This window comes from Chiloscyllium plagiosum, unplaced genomic scaffold (genome assembly GCF_037043375.1).
Source record: "Chiloscyllium plagiosum isolate Xiang-an unplaced genomic scaffold, Cpla_swu_hap1 HiC_scaffold_9, whole genome shotgun sequence".
In the NCBI taxonomy this organism is placed as follows: Eukaryota; Metazoa; Chordata; class Chondrichthyes; order Orectolobiformes; family Hemiscylliidae; genus Chiloscyllium; species Chiloscyllium plagiosum.
In genome coordinates, this window is record NW_028270147.1 from 121,959,135 (window position 1) to 121,975,830 (window position 16,696).

Sequence of the window (16,696 nt, forward strand, 5' to 3'; positions counted from 1 at the left end):
TCTTCTGCACTCTTTCCAGGTTAATAACATCCTTCCTGTAACAAGGTGACCAAAACTGAACACAATATTCCAAGTGTGGCTTCACCAATGTCCTGTATAACTGCAACATAACTTCCCAATGTCTGTAGTCAATGCCCTGACTGATGAAGGGCACTGCAGGAAAAGCTCTCTTCTCTGCTCTATTTACTGTGACTCCATTTTCAGAGAACTGCTTACTGAATTCTAAGGACCCTCTGTTCCACTATATTCGTTAAGGCCCTATCATTCACCATGAAACTCCTACCTTGCTTTAAATTTCCAAAATACAAGACCTCACATTTATGTGTATTAAACTCTATTTGTCATTTCTCGGCTCACTCCCCCAGCTGAGCAAGGTCCTGCTGCAATTTCTGATAACTGTCCATGATGCTGCTTATTTGAGTGTCATCAGCAAACTCACTAACCATGCCTTGTACATTCTCATCCAAAACATTGATACAGATAACAAACAGCAATGGGCCCAGCACTGACCCCTGAGGCACTCCACTAGTCACAGGCGTCCAGTACAATAAGGATTCTTCCCCTGTTACCCTGTGCTTTCTACCATCAAGCCAATCGTGTATCCAATTTGCCAGGTCACCTTGGATTCCATGCAATCTAACCTTCCACAACAGCCTACCATGTGGAACCTTATCAAAGGCCTCACTGAAATCCATATAGACCACGTCTACCATCCTGCCCTCATCAACCTTCCTGGACAATTCTTCAAAGTACCTGAACAAATTTGTGAGGCATATTCTCCCACTCACAAAGTCATGCTGACAACTCCTAATCAAATCCACTCTTTCCAAATGCATGTGTATCTTATCTTATCAAACAACTTCCCCACCACAAATGTTAAGCTTATAATTCCCAGGCTTTTGTTTTGCAGCCCTTTTTGAACAATGGCACAGTCTTCGCTATTCTCCAGTCTTCTGGGACCTCACCTGTGGCTAACCATGATACTAAAATATCAGCCAACACACCTGACCTTCAAGAGAGTTGGGAGCAGAAGTGAGTGGGGAGGGCATCACTAAGGTGGAGGGGTTGAGGCAGCTGAAAGGTCTGAAGGTGGATAAATCATTCAGACCCGATGGACTACACCGCAGAGTTCTGATGGAGATAGCTAAGGTAATTGTAGGGCCATTGGCTGTGATCTTTCAGAAATCACTGCAGTCAGGGGTGGTCCCAAAAGACTGCAAAATAGTGAATGTAACATCCCTGTTTAAGAAAGGAGGGAGGCAGAGATGGGACATTATAAGCTGGTTAGCCTGACCTCGGTCATTGGTAAGATTTTAGAGGTCTACTTAAGGGTGAGATTGCAGGTATTTGGAATCTCACCCTTAAGCCTGGTAAAATTGCAGCTTGGTAAAATTGGGCTGAGTCAGCACAGCTTCATCAAAGGGAGGCATGCCTGACAAATCTGTTAGACATCTTTGAGGAGGTAACAAGTGAGTTAGACAAAGGAGAGCCAGTGGATGTGATCCATTTGGATTTCCACAAGGCCTTTGACAGGGTACAATAAAGGAGACTGCTAAGTCAAATCAGAGCCCATGTTGTCAGGAGCAAGGCACTGCGGTGGGTAGAGGATTGGCTGACCGGCACAAAGGTGAGAGTAGGGACAAAGTGATTTTTTTCTGGATGGCAATTGGTGCTTTGTGGTGATCCGCAGGGATCTGTGTTGGGAGCACAGCTATTATCTATTACCACAACTATTACCACATTATCTATTAACAATCTGGATAAGGAACTGAAGATATTGTTCATATGTTTGTAGATGACGCAAAAATTGGTGAAAGGACAGGTTGAGTTGAGGAAGTGGGGGAGATTGCAGAAGGACTTGATCAGGCTAGGAGAATGTGCAAAGGAGTGGCAGGTGGAGTACAATGCGGGAACTTGTGAGGCTAGATACTTTGGTGGGAAGAATAGAGGCACAGACTGTTTTCTAAGTGAGGAAAGATTTCAGAAATCTGAAGCACAAAGAGAATTGGGAGTCCTTGCTCAGGTTTCTCTGAAGGTTAACGTGTAGGTTCACCATTGGCAGTTTGAAAGGCAATTACAATGTTAGCATTAACTTTAACGTCAGAGGTGTACTGCTGAGTTTGTATAAGTCTCTAATCAGACCACATTTGGAATTTTGGGCCCCTTATTAAGGAAGGATGTGCTGTCATTGGAAAGGGTCCAGAGGAAAAAGTGAGAAAAAATAAGAATGATCCTGGGAATGAAGGGGGTGCCATATAAAGAGTGGTTGAGGATTCTGGATCTGTATACAATTGTGTTCAGAAAGATGAGGGGGGAATCTTATTGAAACTATAGAATATTGAGAGGCCTGGAGAACATGGAGAAGGTGTTTCCACGAGTATAAGAAACTAGGGCCCGAAGGCACAGCCTCAGAGTGAAGAATGATCCATCAGAACTGAGATAAGGAGGCATTTCTTCAGCCACAGGGTGGTGAATCTGCGGAACTCATTGTCACAGAGGTCGATGGAGGCCACGATGTTGAGAGTGTTTAAAACAGAGACAGATACGTTCTTGATCAGTAAGGAGATCAAAAGTTAAAAGGAGAATGCAGGAGAATGGGGTTGAGGAACACATCACACGAGATCAAATGGCAGAGCAGACTCTATTCTGACTGGCCCAATTCTGCTCCTATATCTTAAGTATTTTGGGTTTATGTAGAGGTTCCTTGAAACCCTGGAAAACTGGAAGTACGGTCACTTAGTGGTTAGCCCTGCTGCCTCACAGCGCTATGGACCCAGGTTTGATTCTAGCCTTGGGCGACTGCCTGTGTGGAGTTTGCATGTTCTCCCTGTGACTGCGTGGGTTTCCTCCGGGTGCTCTGGTTTCCTCCCACAGTCCAAAGCTGTGCAGGTTCGGTGAATTGGCCATGCTCAATTGCCCATAGTGTAGGTTAGGTACATTAGTCAGGAGTAAATGTAGGTTAAAAAGGTAGGGGAATGGGTCTGGGTGGGTTACTGTTCGGAGGGTCAGTGTGGACTTGTTGGACCAAATGGCCTGTTTCCATACTGTAGGAATTCTATGATTCTATGGACATTCAAAGTACTGGATGGTTAGCCCTGCTGTCGCTGTTTCTCAAAAGAACTTTGACAAAAGATAATCAGGGAGTGGTGAGAGTGTGTATCAGGCTGCATGAGGGAACTGTTTGTCCTGCTTCCTGGAATACCATGAGCACAGGAAGTGTGGTCAGTGACTGTAGTTGGAACTCGGGGTTTTGGAGCTTGAGCAGCAGCTGGTGTCAGTGCGGAGCGTCCGTGAGGCTGAGAGCTACGTGGAGAGCATGTTTCTAGATGTGGTCACTCTGCAGCTTCAGAGTGTGCAGGGAGAGAGGGAAGGGGGGAGCAGCAGACAGTCCAAAAGGATCAGGCAGCTAGTACAGGAATCCCGTGAGTGCATCCCACTCTCCAACCAGGATTCAGTTTGGAATCCTGATCAGAATGATGGTTCATCTGGGGAGTGCAGCCAGAGCCAAGTCCCTGGCACCACGGGGGGCTCAGCTGTACAGGGGGGCACAAGGAAGACTGGAAGAGCGATAGTGAGAGGAGAGTTGAGAGTGAGGGCAATCGATAGGTGTTTCTGCAGCTGCAGATGGGAATCCAGGATGGTGTGGTGTCTCCCTGGTGCCAGGGTCAAGGCTGTCACTGAGCAGCTGCAGAGCACCCTGAGGGGAGACGGGGAACAGTCAGCAGTCATGGTGCACATCGGTCCCAGTGACAGAGGGAGAAAAGGGATGTAGTCTTGCGGTCAGAATTTAGGAATTCCAGAGGGAATTTGCAGCAGGAGCTCAAAAGTAGGAATCTCCAAGATGACCCCCAGTGCCCCACGCAAGTGAGAATAGAAAGAGGAGGATAGCACAGGTGACTGTGGAACTGGAAAGACAGTCCAGGAGGAAGGGCTTTCGATTATGTTAACATTGGGACTGGCTTTGGGGGGAGATGGACATGTACAGACCAGACGGGTTGCTCCTGAACAGACCTGGGACTGAGTTCCTTTGGGGTGATGTAGTCGTGCTGTTGGAGAGGGTTTAAACTATCTTGGGTGGCTGTGGGATCCAGGAGGTAATACCAGAGAGGAACACAGAGGTGCACAGAATCCTGGGAGAGATAGATAGCACCAGAATAAGGAATAGAACTTTTGACCCAGTTTCAGAGTGAGGGAGAGAGAGTAATAAGTTCTAAATCAGGGTCACTGTGTAAGGATGGGACTGCACAGAGTGTTGGGAATAAGACTGGGAAGGTACAGCCACAAAGTGTTAAGTGGAAATCTGATGTGTGTCTCTCACAAAGGAAGATAAGATAATAAGAACATTAGAAATAGGAGCAGGAGTGGGCTATCTGACCCATCAAGGATGAGGAATGTTAGTTATGAAGATAGACTGAAGAAGTTGGGACTGTCTTCCTCAGAGAAGAGAAGGCAGAGAGGAGATTTGATCGAGAAATTCAAAATCAGGAGGGGTCTGAACAGAGTAAACCAGGAGAAAATGTTCCCACCTGAGAAAGAATTGAGAGGGAGAGGCCATGCATTGGAAATAATTGGTAAAAGAAACAAAAGTGAGACGAGGGAAAACATTTTCAGCCAGTGGGTGGTTAAGGTGTGGAATGCACTGCCTGAGAGTGTGGTGGAGGCAGCTTCAATTGAAACATTCCGAAGGGAATGAGAATGTTATTTGAAAAGGAACAATGTGCAGGGTGACAGAGAGAAGGCAGGAGAATGACACTCAGTGAATTGCTCATTCGGAGAGCCAGTCCAGACAGGATGGGCGGAACGGCCTCCGTGTGCACTGTAACATTTCTGTGATTGTGTGATTGAACAGAGTTAAAGCTGGGGGAGGTGGGAGCTCGGTGCCTCACTGTGCTGCTGCTGCTGCTGCTGCTGCTGCTGCTGAGGTCAGTGAGATCAGAGACTGGGACAGGGAGCCAGAGCTCACATCAAACTCTGCCCGTGTCCGTCACACTGAGGCTAGCAGGAGGCTACTCACTGATTTCACTCCATGCTGCAGGAATGGGACCACAGGCTGCAAATGGACAGAGCTCCTCCACACAGTGAGGAAAACTTACTGACTTATATCTTGCTGCTTAAGCGGGGCAATAGGACTACAGAAATACAGCTGGACACCCTGTTAGACACAGGGCTCCACAATCAACCATTTCATTCACTGCAGCTCCCCACTAACAGCTGCAGCATTTCAGCATTTGTGTTTTAGAAAGTTTCAGTATTGACAGGGTTATTAACGGAGGATTGAGGTTTACTTACTCAGTCTGAGCTTGGTTCCTTTACCGAACGTAAGCCACATTGAGAGTTCCCAGTGCAGAGGCTGTACAAAAACCTCAGCTCTGTGCTTCCCTCCGTCACTCCCACCCTCTCCCTATCTCCCAGTCTGTCGATCACTCTCACCCTCTTTTTGTGTCTTTCTGTCTCTGCCTCTGGGTTGTGAACTTTATTTTTCGTTGTTAAATCTTGCAGCTGTTCTTCACATGTGGCCATGGAGTGGAAGAGGGAAACTTGAGGCCTTCAGTGAGCGTTGAGACACCACAGGGACTGGAGTGTGTAGCAGACAGTGACCATCCCAGCATGGGGTAATTTGTTCACTTTCATTTGTATCTAACTGTGGGATATGTCAGTTCAGGTGGTGGGACTGTGTGTCCATTATTATGCATTTTATATAACTGTGGATGTGTCAGTACAGGAGGTGATTTTGTATGGCTCTGTATCACTGTGTCGAGGGTAGCTGCTATGCTGCATACAGTAATAGTCAGCAACATCCTCATTCTGAACGTTGCTGATTGTCAGGGTGAAACTGGTCCCATATCCTCTGCCGGTGAATCACTCGGAGACTCCTGTGTTTCGAGTTGTTGCTTCATAGATCAGGAGAGAGGGTTTCTGACCTTCTCCCTGCTGGAACCAGTTAACCCACTTGCTAACAGATTGACTGGCCGTACAGGTGATGGTTACAGTCTGGCCCAGTCCCACTGACAGCACCGGGGGAGACTGAGTCATGATGATGTCCCCACTGATACCTGAGGGGTCAGAGAGAAACACAGTAAAGTCAGAACTGTTACAGAAAGAGCCTGTCAAATGAGAGATTGTTGGCGACACTGAGCATTCCTCTGGTTTCAGCATTTTTCCTTCAATCACAAGTCAGTGGAATTGGAGTGAAATGGAGAGCCGCTAAAGATTCAAGGTGGAAGGAGAGAGATTTGTACCTGCGACACAGAATGCCAGGGGCCATATCAGCTGGATGTGTGAAATCATGGTGTGTGCTCCTGTCCCTGTGCCTGGTTCCTGATAAACTCTCCCTTCACTGGGCTCTGCTTTATAAAGCTGCAGCCTGTGAGAGTCTGACTGGGTGTTCCTCAGTATGTAAATGGCATCAGGCAGAGAGAGCCACATCAGCTCCTCACACTTCCTCTTCTCCCTCTCTCTTTGTCTCAGAGAGTGATTGATGTGAATAGCACCGAATGAGGCCATTTGGCCCATTGTATCTGTGCTGTTAAACAGCGATCTGATGACACTAATCCCATCCTCCAGCTCTTGGCCCATTACCCTGGAGCGTACAGCAACACAAGGGAATATCTAAACACTGCTCCACTGTCACGAGAGTTTGTGACTCAACCAGCCTTTCAGGCAGTGAGTTCCAGACTCCCACCACCCTCTGGGTGAAAACATTTCTCCTCAATTCTCCTCTCACTCTGCAACTCGACTGGGCCTCGACCCACTCGAGTTTAGAAGGATGAGAGGGAATCTGATTGAAACATATAAAATTCTAACAGGCCGGGGCAGGGAGGAGGTTTCCCCTGGTTGGGGAGTCTGGAACCAGGGGACCCAGTCTCAGGGAGATACGAGGACTGAGATGAGGAAACATTTCTTCACTCAGAGGATGGTCAAACTGATGAATTCTCCACCACAAACGGCTGTGGAGGATAAGGAACTGAATATGTTCTAGAAAAATAGAGAGATAGTTGTTTTGCATTTTAACAGCATGAAGGAAATGGGGAGAAAGCAGGAACATAGCATTGAGAGAGAGGGTCAGCCATGATCATACTGAATGACACACAAGACTCAAAGGGCCGAATGGCCTGCTCCAGCTCCGAGTTTCTATGTGTCCATGTCTGTGTTACCTTCAATCTCTGTCCCTGGTTATTGAGCGCTTTACTCTTGTATAAAGTGCCTTCCTATGCAACATATCACTGCCAACAATTATCTTATACCTCTCTATCAAGTCCCTCTCAACCTTCAATGCTCCAAGGAAAACAGCCCCAACCTTTCCAATCTTTCCTCATAGCTGACCCTCCATCCCAGGCAGCATCCTGGGAAATCTCCTCTGCTCCCTCTCAAGTACAATCACATCCTTCCCAGAATGTGGTGACCAGGACCCCTCTCTCTCTTTTACCCTTTCTGTCTCACATCTGCTACTTTGATCTCTCTATATCTATCTCTCTCTCCCACTGTTAATCTCTCTCATATTCTCTCTCTCTCACTCTGTCTCATAGCCACTCTCTCCAACTCACTCACGCTTCCTCACTCCGTCTCATAATCTTTCCCCATCTCCGTCACTCGCTCCATCTCTCACTTCAAATGCCTCCAAATGTTATCTACCCCTCTCTATTTCTCCCTCTGTCTCTCCCTCCTTCTCCGCATCCCAATCGACCTCTATTTCTCTCTCTCTCTGTCTCGCTTCTCTCTCTTTCTCACAGTGTCCCAGGTGGTGACAGTTGAATTCAGGATAAATCTCTCTCTCTCTGCTCTGCCCCACTAATGGATATTAACCCTTGACCCCAGAAGCATGTCTTCTCCTGGAGTAAAGGCCCATTTCCACATTGACCAGGTTTTGGTATCTCTCAGGAAGATGGACAGATTCTTGTTAAATGAATGGCAGTTTTGAGCTGTTGGCCTATTCTCACTGGGGACTGGTTTGGACACAAACCTCATTCCATGAAGACCCAGCAGGGAGAGGAGATCCTCAGGCCATCAGTGTGAGCTGGAGGGACAGGACAGGCTCTGACCCACTGATCCATTCTGTCCATTCACAATATGTTCCAATCCCTTCCCCTGTCTTTCCCCTTCCATGATCAGTCTCTGAGTCAGGGTGTTTTACTGGAATGAGGGCTGGACCATCATACATTTACAACAGAAAGGAACTGAACCCCACACCCACCATGGTGTCCACAATGCACTGGAATCTCCAATAGAGTCCAGTAAACATGGACGTCAGTTCACGAGAGTGCCCCATGGAGAGACATGGGCCTCCTTCCCACTGAAGCTCCCAATAGAGACCAGTAAACATGGGCATCATTCCTGCTTGAGCCTCCGATAAAGACCAGTAAATGTTGGCCTCCTTCCTAATGGACTCTCCAAAGGAGACCAGTAAACATGGACCTCCTTCTGACTGGATACTCCAAGAAGACCAGTAAATGTTAGCCTCCTATTCACTTGTCCTTCTAATGGAGACAAGTGGATAGTTGAGTTTTTGAAGAAATAGACAGATTAAGATAGATCAGTACACATCGTCGACATGGACTTTAACAAGGCCATAGACAAGGTTCCCCATTGTAGACTGCTTAGTAAGATTATATCACAGAGGATCCAGGGAGAGCTAACCAATTGGATATGAAATGGGCCTGACAGTAGGAGGCAGAGGCTGGTGAGAGAGGGTTGTTCTTCAGACTGGAGGCCAGTGACCAGCCGTCTGCCATATGAATCGATCCTGGATCCACTGTTGTTCATCATTTATATGAACAATTTGGATGAGAAAATAGCAGAAATGGTCAGTAAGTTTGTGGCTGACATTAAAATTGTTGGCATAATGGACAGGGAAGAAAGTTATCTCAGAGTGCAATGTCATCTTCATCAACTGGGCCAGTGGGTCAATAAATCCAGATGGAGCTTAATTTCGATAAATGGAAGGAATTGCATTTTGGTAAGACAAACCAGGGCAGGAATTACACAATTAATGGTAGAGCCATGGGGAGTGTTGTTGAACAGAGAGACTGAGGGGTACAGGTGCATGGTTCCTTGAAAGTGGTGTCACAGGTAGACAGGGTGGTGAAGAGGGTATTTGACACGCTCACCTTCACTGGTCAAAGTAGGGAGTACAGGAGCTGGGACATCATGTTACAGCTGTACAAAGCATTGGGAAGGCCACATTTGGACACTGTACATTTCTGCTCACCCTGCTATAGGAAGGAAATTATTACACTGGTTTGGATAAAAGAAAGATTAACAGGGATGTTAGCAAGGTTGGTGAGTTTGAATTATAAGGCGAAGATGGACAGGCTGAGAGATTTTTCCAGTGAATGCAGGAGATTGAGGGGTGACCTTAGAGAGGTTTATAGAATCATTAGAGCCATAGATAAGGTGAATAGCCAAAGTTTGTTTTTCCCCAGGGTAGGAGAGTCCAGTATGAGAAGGAATAGGTTTAAGTTGAGAGGGGAAAGAATTAGAAGGGACCTGAGAGACAACCTTTTCACACAGAGGTTGGTGTGTGTGTGCAATGAGCTGCCAGAGGAAGTGGTAGAGGGGAGTACAATTACTACATTTCAAGGACATTTTTACAGGAACATGGATAGGAAGGATTTAGAGAGGATTGGGCCAAACACAGGCAAATGGGACTAGTTCAGTTTTGGAAACTTGGTCAGCATGGATGAGTAGCCTGCTGCCACACTGTAAACCTCTATGACTCTATGATGATGTAGACATGGGGCACCTTCCCATCGGACCAATAAACAGTAAACATGGGCCTCCTTTCCACTGGACTGTCCAGTACCTGAGCTGCAAACCCCAAATCCTGTCCATCACGTAGGTCTCTTATTTCAATCTGAACAACATTGTTTGTCTCCGCACTATCTCAGCCTCTTGACCACAGAAACCCCAATTCCTGCTCGTCCCACCTCCTGACTCGATGATATCAATGTCCTCTCCCAGCTTCCTGAAGCCACATTCCATAAACCCCAACTTGTCTGATATGGAGTGGTCCCTTCCCTGTCTTACAACTGCAGTTGCTCTAGAATCTGACCTCACAGCCAGCCAATTGCCTCCATGGCCTCCCTCCTCCCTCACTCTGTGTCCTGCTGTTGACTCACATTCCCTCCCTCCCCCTTCCACCTTCTGTCTCTGGTCTCCTGCCCATTGCTGCTTCCACCATCCCACCATTGACAGCAGAGCCTTCAGACCCCTAGAGCATGCTCTCTGACCTCCTGCCCTTCATCCCTCCCCCTCTCGTTGTTTGTGCTATTGAATATGCTGTGCAGTTCCATCACTTTTGGTTCACTGTTCCCTTGCCATTGATTTGCTGATTTATTCTCATTAATCTAGTCTGGCCTGTTCCCTGAGTTGGTTCAAGACTGTTTTGCTTGAGAAAACACTTCTGTGAACTGGTTTGTCTGTTTCTCCAAGTCTTTGTGTAAAAGTGAGACTAAGTGTGTAAATGCTGTCATTTCATGGGGCAATCCAGTCAGTCCCACCCCCTCCCCTACTCGACGCCCAGGGCCTTGCAGGTTTATTTCCATCAAGAGCCCATCCAATCTGCCATTGCAATCACTGAGTGTCTTCACCTGCCTCACCTGAATGGGCACTAATTTCCAAGTCATTACGAATTGCTGCTAAAAAAACATTCTTCCTGAGATTCCGTATCTCTTGCCCAACAAAATGCAAGGTATTCTCAATGTGAAGATGGGATTTTGTCTCCACACGGACCGTGTGGTGGTCACCCTTACTGATTATGTCATGGACATATACACCAGCAGCAGGCAGATTGGTGAGGGTGATAGTGAGTATGTTTTTCCCTCTTGTTAGTTCACTCGCCACCTGCCCCAGGTCCAGTCTAGCAGCTGAATCAGGTGGAATTTGACCACCTTGCTCAGTAGTGATGCTTCTGAGCAGCTTTAAATGGTGGACTTTGAAGTCCCTTACTCAGGGTATATCCTGCATCATTCCCACGCTCAGTGCTCCCTCCAAGTGTTGTTCAACATGGAGGAGGACTGACTGCTCAGTTGAGGTTGGAGGGGAGGCTGGTGCTATGTGGTAATCAGCAGTAGGTTTTCTTCCCCATGTTTGACCTGCTGTCATGAGGCTTCATGGGTTCCATAGTTAATGTTGAGGACTCCCAGGGTAACTCCCTTCCGACTGTACACACCACTGTGTTGCCTCCCCTGCTTGGTGTATCCTGCCAGTTAAAAACTGAATGAGGGAACAATTCTGTGCAGGTTTCACAGCTTGGAGACAGAGCTCTTGCTGGATTCTGTTTCTGATCTCTGAGCGCAGGCGTGTGTTTTTGTGAGAGAGTGACTGTCCTTTTTTCCATCACTGTGCTGTTTCTGAAAAGAAAAATCCCAGAACCAGCCTCCTGTGCTGTCAGATTCCAGGGAGTGCAGACAGTTCACAGTTTTCTCCTGTCTCAGTAACAAACATCCAGCTGCTCTGAGCTCCTTCTTTCACTTCCTCTCTTGGTGAAGTTTCAACCTTGCGCTCTGACAGTCTTTGCAGTTATTTTTTACACTGGGGCTTTCTGCTGTGGTCAGAATCTCTAATAATAAGTGTCCAATCAGTGACAATCACAGCAGCTAAGAGCAGTCAGGACTGAGGAGCCAGGCTCACTGTGAAACACATTGGGAAGATCAAAGCCATCCCCTTCAGATCCTGGTATAAACTTCATCCCTCTCCCTGAGCACTATCTGCTGCTCAACCAGACTCTTTACAAACTTGGCCTCATCTTTGAGGCTGATCTGAGCCCCATATCCTCCACATCACAAAGATCAGCCATTGAAAATCTCTGTCATGTCCATGGGACTCCAAACATGACCATACCAATGTTGTGCTTGCACACATCACAGCCACTGCCCTCCGTAACCTTCAGCTCATCCCAAATTCTGCTGCCCATATCCAAACTCGCACCAAATCCCATTCCCCCAACCCCCTGCACCCTGTGCCTACATTGGCTCCTGGTCCAGCAACACCTCAATTTTCAAATTCTCATCCTTGTTCTCAAGTCCCTCCCTGTCCTCCACGTCCCTATCTCTGTAACCTCCTCCAAACTGCCTCACTCAGTGTGATCAACAATCTTGGATATATGGCTGTCTATTCCTTCATCCAAGTCATTTAGAAATATTGCGAAATGCTGAGGTTCCAGCCCAGTTCTCTGGGGATACCACTATCCACATTTTAGTCATTGGAGAACACACACATTATCCCTCCTCGCTGTCTCCTACCTCCAAACTAATTCCTGACCAAAGATAAATACTTTTCTCTAACTGGCGAGAATGGGAGAAAGCAGAGGGACATAGTGGAAGGATACTTGTCAGACTGGAGGCCTGTGTCTAGTGGAGTGCCTCAGGATTGATGCTGGGCCCATTACTGTTTGTTATCAATATCAATGATTTAGAAGACATTACAATAGCCGGTATTGTGGACAATGAGGAAGGTTATCAGATATTGCAGCAGGACCTTGATCAGCTGTGGAAGTGGGAAAAGAAATGATAAATTGAGTTTAATGTAGATAAGTATGAGGTCTTGCATTTTGGGAAGTTAAATCAAGGTAGGAGTTTCATGGTGAATGGTAAGGCCTTAAGGACTGTAGTGGAACAGTGGGATCTCGGAGTTCATGTGCACAGTTCTCTGAAAGTTGAGTCACAGTTAGACAGGGCAGTGAAGCAGGCTTTTGGCACACTGACCGTCATCAGTCAGGGCACTGGGTGTAGAAGTTGGGAAGTTATGTTTCAATTGTACATGACGTTGGAATATTGTGAGGCTGCACTTGGAGTATTGTGTTCAGTTTTGGTCACCTTGTTATATGAAGGATATTATTAAACTGGAAAGAGTGCAGAATAAATTTACAAGGATGTTGCCACGTTTCAACATCTGAGTTTTTGGGTGAGGTTGGACAAGCTAGGACATTTTTCTTAAGAGTGTTGGAGACTAAAGGGGAATCTTTTAGAAGTGTATAAGATCTTGAGAGACATGGATAGGGTGAATGCACTCAGTCTTTGTCCCAGGGTTGGGGAATCAAGGACTAGAGGGCATCAGTTGAAGGTTAGTATAAACGGGAACCTGAGGGGCAACATTTTTACACAGAGGGTGGTACTCATATGGAATGAGCTGCCAGCGGAAGTGATTGAGGCGGGTACATTAACAACGTTTAAAAGGCATTTGGACAAATACATAGATAGTGTGTAATTTGAAGGATATGGGCCAAGTGCATGGAAATGGGGTTAGTGTGGATGGACATTTTGGTCAGCACGGTCCAGTTTGGGCCAAAGGGCCTGTCTCTGTGCTGTAGGACTCGATGACTCTATGACTCTATAATTCCATAGGTTTCCATGTTTATGAATAGTCTCTCAAACATAGAAACAAAGGAACTAGGAGCAGGAGCAGGCCATTCAGCCCTTCAAGTCAGCTCTGCCAGTCAATATGACTATGGCTGATCATCCAACTTAGTCCCTGTTCCCACTTTTTCTCCATAACCTTTAATCCCTTTCGTCCTAAGATCTATACCTGTCGCCTTCTTGAAAACATTTAATGTTTTGGGCTCGACTGCTTTCTGTGACAGAATATTCCACTAGCTTCCCACTCTCTGGCTAAAGAAATGTCTCCTCATCGCAGTCCAAAATGGCCTTTCCCTTTTCTTTAAACTGTAATTCCTGGTTCTGGACTCTCCAGTCATCAGGAACATAATTCCTGTGTTTTCCGGTCTTGTCCTGTCAGGATTTTACAGGTTTCAATGTGATTCCTCTCAAATTTCTAAACTCCAGTGAATATAGTCCTAACTGATTCAGTTTCTCCTCAGATCTAAGTGCTGTCATCCCAGGAATCAGTCTGGTAAACCTTCGCTGCCCTCCCTCCACAGCCAGAACATCCTTCCTCAGATAAGGAAACCAAAACTGCACACAACAGAATCATAAAATCACACAGTACAGAAGAGGTCCTTCAGCCCATTAACTGTGTACCAGCCAAACTACACTAAACCTACACCAGTCCCACTTTCCAACATGAGGCCCATAGCTTGAATGTTATGATATTTAAACTGCTCACCCAAGTACTTTTTAAAGTTTGTGAGGTTTCCCACCTCAATTACCCTCCCAGGCTGTGCATTCCAGACCCCCACCACCCTCTAGGTAAAAAACACTTTCCTCAAAACATCTTGAAACCTCCTATCTTTGACATTGAATGTGAGCCAACTTGTTATTGACCCTCCCAAGAAGGAGGACAGCTGCTTTCTCTCCTGCCTGTCCATTCCCCTTATAACCTTATATATCTCTATCAGATCCCCCCTCCACCTTCTCTGCTCTGAAGAAAACAACCCGAGCTGATCCAATTTCTCTTCATCACTGCAAGGTTCCATCCCACACAACATCCTGGTGATTCCCCTCTGCACCCCATCCAGTGCAATCACATCCTTCCTACAGTGTGGTGACCTGAACTGCACACAGTACTCCAGCTGTGGCCTAACCAATGTTCTGCTTAACTGCAACATCTCCTCCTGCTTTTATAACCAATACCTGAAATGGCAAAGGCAAGTGTCCCCTGTGCCTTCATAACTGCTCTGTTAACCTGTCTTGCCACATTCAGGGATCAGTGGAGAAGCACCCCAAGATCACTCTGTTCCTTTGAGTTCCTCAATTCAAAGAACAAAGAGCAACGGAAATTACAGCACAAGAACTGGCCCTTCGGCCCTACTAGCCTGCACTGGTCCATATTGTGGGCGGCACGGTGGCACAGTGGTTAGCACTGCTGCCTCACAGCGCCAGAGACCCGGGTTCAATTCCCACCTCAGGCGACTGACTGTGTGGAGTTTGCACATTCTCCCCGTGTCTGTGTGGGTTTCCTCCGGGTGCTCCGGTTTCTTCCCACAGTCCAAAAATGTGCAGGTAAGGTGAATTGGCCATTTTAAATTGCCCGTAGTGTTAGGTGCAGGGGTAAATGTAGGGGAATGTATCTGGGTGGGTTGCGCTTCGGCGGGTCGGTGTGGACTTGTTGGGCCGAAGGGCCTGTTTCCACACTGTAAGTAATCTAATCTAATATCCTCCACCTGTCATCAATTTTCCAAGGCTCTGTCTCCCTTTGCTCCCTGCCCATCTATCTAGACATATCTTAAATGATGCTATTGTGCCTGCCTCTACCACCTCCACTGGCAACATGTTCCAGGACCAATCACTCTCTGTGTGAAGAACTTTCCACACATATCTCCCTGAAATGTTTCCACTCTCACCTTGAACTCATGACCCCGAGTAATTGAGTCCCCCACTCTGGGAAAAAGCTCCTTGCTATCCATCCTGTCTATACCTCTCATGATTTTGAAGACCCCAATCAGGTCCCCCCTCAATGTTCAACTTTCTAATGAAAATAATCCTAATCTACTAAACCTCTCTTCATAGCTAGTGCCCTCCATACCAGGCGATATCCTGGTGAACCTCCTCTGCACCCTCTCCAAAGCATCCACATCTTTCTGGTAATGTGGCAACCAGAACTGTACGCAGTATTCCAAATGTGGCCAAGCCAAAGTCCGATATAATTCTAATATGACCTGCCAACTCTTGTACTGAATACCACGTCTGGTGAAGGAAGGTATGCCATATGCCTTCTTGACCACTCTATCGACCTGTGTTGCCACCTCCAGGGTACAATGGACCTGAACACACAGGTCTCTCTGGGCATCAATTTTCCCAGGGCATTCCATTCACCGTACAGTTTACTCCAGATTTGGATCTTCCAAATTTCATCAGATCGCATTTGCCTGGTTTGAACTCCATCCGTCCGTTTCTCTGCCCAACTCTCCAATCTATATTTTGCTGCATTCTCTGACCGTCCCTTCACTATCTTCTACTCCACCAATATTAGTGTCATCTGCAAACTTGCTAATCAGACCACCTATAGCTTCGTCCAGATCATTTATGTATATCAAAAACAAGTGCGGTACAAGCACAGATTCCTGTTCTCCATTCTGAGAAACTCCTTCCACTACTACTGTCTGTCTTCTGTTGCCCAGCCTGTTCTCTATCCATCTAGTGAGTACACTCTGGACCCCATGCGACTTTAATTTCTTTATCAGGCTACCATGGGGAAATTTATCAAACACATTCCTGAAATCCATGTGTGTGACATCCACAGCCCTTCCCTCATCAATCAACTTCATCACTTCTTCAAAACATTCTATAAAGTTGGTAAGACATGACATTCCCTGCACACATTCATGCTGCCTATAACTGATAAGTCAATTTTCTTCCAAATGTAAATAGATCTTACCCCTCAGTATCTTCTCCAGCAGCTTCCCTACCACTACATCAGGCTCACTGCTTGATAGTTACCTGGATTATCCTGGCTACCCTTCTTAAACATTAGCAATTCTCCATGCCTCTGGGATCTCATCCATGTTCAAGGTTGCTACAAAGATATCTGTTAAGGACCCAGCTATTTCCTCTCTTGCTTCCCTCAGTAAGCTGGGATCGATCCCATCCCGACCTGGGGACTTGTCCACCTTGATGCCTTTTAAAATACCCAACACTTCCTCCCTCCTTAAACCGACTTGACCCTGAGTAATCAAACATCTATCCCCAACTTCAACATCTGTCACTTCCCTCTCCTTGGTGAATACCGACATAAAGCACTCATCAAAAATCTCATCCATTTTCTCTGACTCCCCACATAACTTTCCTCCTTTGTCCTTGAGTAG

At 46.6% G+C, this 16,696-nt stretch overlaps 1 pseudogene; it reads left to right on the forward strand.

The window, feature by feature from the left end:
• Window positions 1–16,696, forward strand: part of LOC122545411 (centrosome-associated protein 350-like) — a 1,525,564-nt pseudogene that overhangs the window by 447,100 nt on the left and 1,061,768 nt on the right.